Source organism: Lithobates pipiens, unplaced genomic scaffold (assembly GCF_037356315.1).
Source record: "Lithobates pipiens isolate NorthernLeopardFrog02 unplaced genomic scaffold, aLitPip1_a1.2 Scaffold_23, whole genome shotgun sequence".
Taxonomy (NCBI): Eukaryota; Metazoa; Chordata; class Amphibia; order Anura; family Ranidae; genus Lithobates; species Lithobates pipiens.
The window spans coordinates 336775427-336781426 of record NW_027507785.1 but is presented as its reverse complement, the minus strand read 5'-3'; the positions used below and the strand labels follow the sequence as shown (position 1 = coordinate 336781426).

General features: G+C 54.5%; 1 long non-coding RNA gene and 5 other non-coding genes across 6 annotated transcripts; all 6 read left to right on the top strand.

Annotated features, from left to right (window-relative positions):
* The first annotated feature begins 62 nt into the window (after positions 1 to 62).
* Positions 63 to 133, top strand: LOC143928647 (small nucleolar RNA SNORD38). Its single transcript, XR_013262480.1, has one exon. It is a non-coding gene; the product is annotated as a small nucleolar RNA SNORD38 (small nucleolar RNA).
* Positions 134 to 631: 498 nt separating this feature from the next.
* Positions 632 to 4796, top strand: LOC143926758 (uncharacterized). Its single transcript, XR_013262145.1, has 3 exons — positions 632 to 906; positions 2630 to 2678; positions 3187 to 4796. It is a non-coding gene; the product is annotated as an uncharacterized LOC143926758 (long non-coding RNA).
* On the top strand, positions 954 to 1024 carry LOC143928645 (small nucleolar RNA SNORD38). Its single transcript, XR_013262479.1, has one exon. It is a non-coding gene; the product is annotated as a small nucleolar RNA SNORD38 (small nucleolar RNA).
* LOC143928644 (small nucleolar RNA SNORD38) lies at positions 1838 to 1908 on the top strand. Its single transcript, XR_013262478.1, has one exon. It is a non-coding gene; the product is annotated as a small nucleolar RNA SNORD38 (small nucleolar RNA).
* LOC143928643 (small nucleolar RNA SNORD38) lies at positions 2795 to 2865 on the top strand. Its single transcript, XR_013262477.1, has one exon. It is a non-coding gene; the product is annotated as a small nucleolar RNA SNORD38 (small nucleolar RNA).
* LOC143928686 (small nucleolar RNA SNORA35) lies at positions 3870 to 3994 on the top strand. The gene has a single exon (XR_013262514.1). It is a non-coding gene; the product is annotated as a small nucleolar RNA SNORA35 (small nucleolar RNA).
* Positions 4797 to 6000: the final 1204 nt, after the last annotated feature.

Sequence of the window (6000 nt, the reverse complement as noted above, 5' to 3'; positions counted from 1 at the left end):
ATATTCTGCATATGGGGTCTTCTATCATTGTCCCCCCTCCCCCCTCCTGGCACCGCCACACTCTTCCTGTGATGAGAACTTCGTCCAGTTCTGCTACTGATTGCCTGAGATGACACTTATGGATCTGAGGAAGATGGCGGCTGCCAGGGTGGGGGCATTGATGGGGGGTGAACGGGGCACCACCTGGATCGCCATCGGGGTCTCTGATCAGATACCGGATTACACGCTACGCTCCATATTCCATTGTATGGCCAACGCTTTTCCACCTTCTATGGAGTAGATCAGTGGCCCCCCGGGCGTGGTCCTCTGGTGGGGGGGGGCGTGGTCCTCTGGTGGGGGGCGTGGTCCTCTGGTGGGGGGGGGCGTGGTCCTCTGGTGGGGGGGGGCGTGGTCCTCTGGTGGGGGGGGCGTGGTCCTCTGGTGGGGGGGGGGGGGCGTGGTCCTCTGGTGGGGGGGGCGTGGTCCTCTGGTGGGGGGGGGGGCATGGTCCTCTGGTGGGGGGGGGGGGGGCGTGGTCCTCTGGTGGGGGGGGCGTGGTCCTCTGGTGGGGGGGGCGTGGTCCTCTGGTGGGGGGCGTGGTCCTCTTAGAACTTTCCTTAGATACAATGCTGGTTATAAACACTGAGCCATTGATAGATTTGAAGTGGATGGTGAAGGAAGTCCTGGGAACGTGGCCTCTTGAGGGCCTCTGGGGTACGGGGATTGGCTTTAAAACTTTGTTTTGCCGCTTGTGTCCTGTTGGGGGAGCTCTTGCTCACACTATATTTAAACCGGAGTCTATAACTCGGTGAGGCATGCTGGGACTTGTAGTTGAAGCTGATTGGGCACATGGCTAATGAGCATTTTTCTTTCTTGCAGTGATGGGGACCCCCCCGGAAGATGTGACCAGCAATGGATGGAAACAAGGTGGGCATCAGTAAATGTGGTGGGTGGGGTTTGGGGATTGCAACGCTCTTCCTGTGATGAGAACTTCGTCCAGTTCTGCTACTGATTGACTGAGATGACACTTATGGATCTGAGGAAGATGGCGGCTGCCAGGGTGGGGGCATTGATGAGGGGTGGATGGGGCACCACCTGTATTTCCATCGGGGTCTCTGATCAGATACCTGATTAACACGCTACGCTCCATATTCCATTGTATGGCCAAAGCTTTTCCACCTTCTATGGAGTAGCTTGGTGCCCCCCCCCCCCCCCAACCTTGCAAGTTTTAGATAAAATGGTGGTTATAAACACTGAGCCATCGATAGATTTGAAGTGTATTGTGAAGGAAATCCTGAGAACGTGGCCTTTTGAGGGCCTCTGGGGTACAGGGGATTGGCTTAAAACTTAGTTTTGCCGCTTGTGTCCTGTTGGGGGAGCTCTTGCCCACACAGCTATATTTAAATTGGAATCTGTATCTCGGTGAGGCATGCTGGGACTTGTAGTTGAAGCTGATTGGGCACATGGCTAATGAGTTTTTTTTTCTTGCAGTGATGGGGACCCTCCAGAAGGACGTGACCAGCAAATGGATGGAAACAAGGTGGGTGCAGCAGCAGATGGGGGGGGGGGGGGGGGGGGGGGGAATTGTCACTTAGTGCGGGGTTTGGTTTTCTAGTTCTCTGGGCCCCACCACCTCGAGAAATGCTGGTTCTAAATTTTGGTGTCTACAAAAGATTGGCCACAGTTTCCATGAAGATATTGGGAGAGGAATAAAGCCTCAGTTGATGGGAGAAACAAACTACTGACTACCCCAACCTCTACCCCCAACCTCTACCCCCAACCTCTACCCCCAACCTCTACCCCCAACCTCTACCCCCAACCTCTACCCCCAACCTAGACCCTCCGGCACCGCCACACTCTTCCTGTGATGAGAACTTCGTCCAGTTCTGCTACTGATTGACTGAGATGACACTTATGGATCTGAGGAAGATGACGCTCCATATTCCATTGTATGGCCAAATCTTTTCCACCTTGTATGGAGTAGATCAGTGGGGCCCCCAGCCTTGGTCCCTCTCTAGTGGGGCCCCCAGCCTTGGTCCCTCTCTAGTGGGGCCCCCAGCCTTGGTCCCTCTCTAGGGGGCCCCCAGCCTTGGTCCCTCTCTAGGGGGGCCCCCAGCCTTGGTCCCTCTCTAGTGGGGCCCCCAGCCTTGGTCCCTCTCTAGTGGGGGCCCCCAGCCTTGGTCCCTCTCTAGTGGGGGCCCCCAGCCTTGGTCCCTCTCTAGTGGGGGCCCCCAGCCTTGGTCCCTCTCTAGTGGGGGCCCCCAGCCTTGGTCCCTCTCTAGTGGGGGCCCCCAGCCTTGGTCCCTCTCTAGTGGGGGCCCCCAGCCTTGGTCCCTCTCTAGTGGGGGCCCCCCCAAGTTTTAGAACTTCCCTGTCTAATAGATACAATGGTGGTTATAAGTCACTGAACCGTTGATATCGAGTTGAAATGGATGGTGAAGAAGAACCCTGAACACATGACCTTTTTGAGGGCCTCTGGGGTACGGGGATTGGCTTAAAACCTACTGTATTGTGGCTTGTGTCCTGTTGGGGGAGCTCTTGCCCACACAGCTATATTTTAAATTGGTATCTGTATCTCGGTGAGGCATGCTGGGACTTGTGGTTGAAGCTGATTGGGCACATGGCTAATGAGCATTTTTCTTTCTTGCAGTGATGGGGACCCTCCAGAAGACGTGACCAGCAATGGATGGAAACTCAAGGTGGGCATCAGCAGATATGGTGGGGGGGGGGGGGGGGGTGGGGAAGTGTGACTTGGTGCAGGGCTTGGTCTTCTACAATGACTGACTACCCTGTGCCATCCTGGCACCGCCACGCTCTTCCTGTGATGAGAACTTCGTCCAGTTCTGCTACTGATTGACTGAGATGACACTTATGGATCTGAGGAAGATGGGGGGCTGCCAGGACGGGGGGGGGGGTTTGAGGGTAGATGTGTGTCCCCCCCCCCACAGTGTCTGATCTGCTGCATTGTGTAGTGACAGTTTTGTTCAGGTCGGTCTTTGCTGGTGTTGGTGAGGAGGAGGGGGCGGGGGATGGGGTGCCGGGGGTGTAGAGGTTCAGTCTGTACACGGATCATCCCCCGATGTTACTGTGATGGTGGGGTTCTGTCTGAAGATTGCTGGGACTTGTAGTTTCCTAGGCAGTAGATTTCTTGGTAAATGGGGTGCAGCTCATGGGACACGTGGCTGACTTGTGTGTATTTTCTTGCAGTTCTGGTGATTGGATGAAGAGACTCCGGAAGACAACGGCTCAGCAATGATCGGGATTGGAGGTAGACGCTGGTGGGCAGGAGGTCAGCCTGATAAAAGTTATAACCCCCCCCCCCCGGTAATGCCGCTCATGTCACCTAGACCCCGCCCCATATTCCTGCAAATGGTGGCCAGGAGGTCAGCCTTCTAAAAGTTTAACCCCCCCGGTAGTGCCGCTGATGTCACCTAGACCCCGCCCCATATTCCTGCAATGGCGGCCATTGGTGAATTATATAGTGTACTTGTGCCACACAATAGAAGGGTCTCTTCCGTGAAGCTCCACTTTACAGAAATAGTCATGGGGCAGATGTGTGCCAAGCTTTGCCAACTTCAGTAGAAGTAAACTGGGGCTGTGACTTTAGGGGACTTGTCTCTCATTCAGCATTTCCTTGCTGGGAGATGAAATGGATACACCCCCCCCCCCCCCTCCCCCATATGTATACTGGTTGTAAAGGACCCCTCCCCGGGGTGATTGGGGCATTAGTAGGGCAGGGCTGTGGTGTTGGTAATCTTCTGGTTTGGTCATTTAGACTCGTTATGTGAAGTCTTCTTGTGGAATATAATTGTTACAATGTTCTCAAATAAAATAATTTTTTAACTGTTTCTCGTGGGTGTGTCTTCTTTCTCTATAGAGTGGTATAGATGCGGCACTGCCAAGGCCCCCCCTGTCTTGTGGCTCTGGGGGTTTAATTCAGTGCCAGAATAATCCCCTTCTTGCAGAAAGGCCGGCCTCATCTGTGGGCCGATCTTTCCGAAAGTTGGGAACAAATTTTATCTGCAGGAAGATGGAAACTCCAGATTTTATGTGAATTCAGGAACAACGTCCCTTAAAGTGCAACTCCAACCTTCTTCTATAGAGTAAGAGGTTAGAACCTCTGCCAGCTTCTGATGGTTATTTACTGGGCCTGGAGGAAGAGGGGACTCTGCCAATGGGGGAGGGGATGAGTTCTCCCATTTTCCTGGAAAAGTCTCCCAAGAAGTGGTGGTTTCAGCTCAGGGGGGAGCACCAGATGCCACCAGTGCTGGCAACCCCTTGTGGACTGCCCCATGTGGTTGACCCCCCCCCCCCCCCCCCCCCCCTCTATGGGCACCATACAGAAGAGATTTACTGATGACATCACTGTGCATGTGCTCTGAAGGAACAGCGACTCCTGCAGAGAGTGACATCATCACCGGCTCGGCCATTCATAGTGCTGAAGATGGAAGTGCCTTCAGTGGTGACGGCGGGCTTTGTTTTCAGGCTAGTATGGCATAATGTGCTAGTATGGCCATGCACCTCCCCCATACATCTGATGTAAACTGCCCAGAGATCCATTTGTAGTTTTTACTACCACTTTAACCCCTTCCCAGCCAGTGTATAATATCACTATTGGTGTCAGATTCCCCCTCCCCGCCATTATAACTTGCTGACGCCTCCAAATGCCCCACAAGTTGTAGCCTCCACACCTCGTATGTCGATGCTTATTAGGATTATTTTTTTTTTTAACCCAACAACATTCATATTTGCCTAAAATTATGAAGGTTCTTTGTATTTTATGTTTTATAAAATAAAAAATGTTATTCAAACTCTGATTTCCTATTTTTCTATTTTTTTAAATTATAAATGGATAAAGGAAAATGCAACTGATCAAATACCACCAAAAGAAATCTCAACTTGGGGGGGAGGGAGAATGATATATAGATGTCATTTAGGGGGTTACAGACCCGGGAACTCAGCACAGAGATGGTGGGAACCCCTCATAATGGGCACAGCGGGTGTACAGACCCGGGAACTCAGCACAGAGATGGTGGGAACCCCTCATAACGGGCACAGCGGGCGTACAGACCCGGGAACTCAGCACAGGGATGGTGGGAACCCCTCATAACGGGCACAGCGGGCGTACAGACCCGGGAACTCAGCACAGGGATGGTGGGAACCCCTCATAATGGGCACAGCAGGTGTACAGACTTAGGAACTCAGCACAGGGATTGCGGTGACCCCTCATAACGGGCACAGCGGGTGTACAGACCCGGGAACTCGGCACAGGGATGGAGGGAACCCCTCATAATGGGCACAGCGCGTGTACAGACCCGGGAACTCGGCACAGGGATGGTGGGAGCCCCTCATAATGGGCACAGCGGGTGTACAGACCCGGGAACTCGGCACAGGGATGGTGGGAACCCCTCATAATGGGCACAGCGGGTGTACAGACCCGGGAACTCAGCACAGGGATGGTGGGAACCCCTCATAACGGGCACAGCGGGCGTACAGACCCAGGAACTCGGCACAGGGATGGTGGGAGCCCCTCATAACGGGCACAGCGGGCGTACAGACCCGGGAACTCAGCACAGGGATGGTGGGAACCCCTCATAACGGGCACAACGGGTGTACAGACCCAGGAACTCGGCACAGGGATGGTGGGAACCCCTCATAACGGGCACAACGGGTGTACAGACCCAGGAACTCGGCACAGGGATGGTGGGAACCCCTCATAATGGGCACAGCGGGTGTACAGACCCGGGAACTCAGCACAGGGATGGTGGGAACCCCTCATAACGGGCACAGCGGGCGTACAAGACCCAGGAACTCAGCACAGGGATGGTGGGAGCCCCTCATAACGGGCACAGCGGGCGTACAGACCCGGGAACTCAGCACAGGGATGGTGGGAGCCCCTCATAACGGGCACAGCGGGCGTACAGACCCGGGAACTCAGCACAGGGATGGTGGGAGCCCCTCATAACGGGCACAGCGGGTGTACAGACCCGGGAACTCAGCACAGGGATGGTGGGAGCCCCT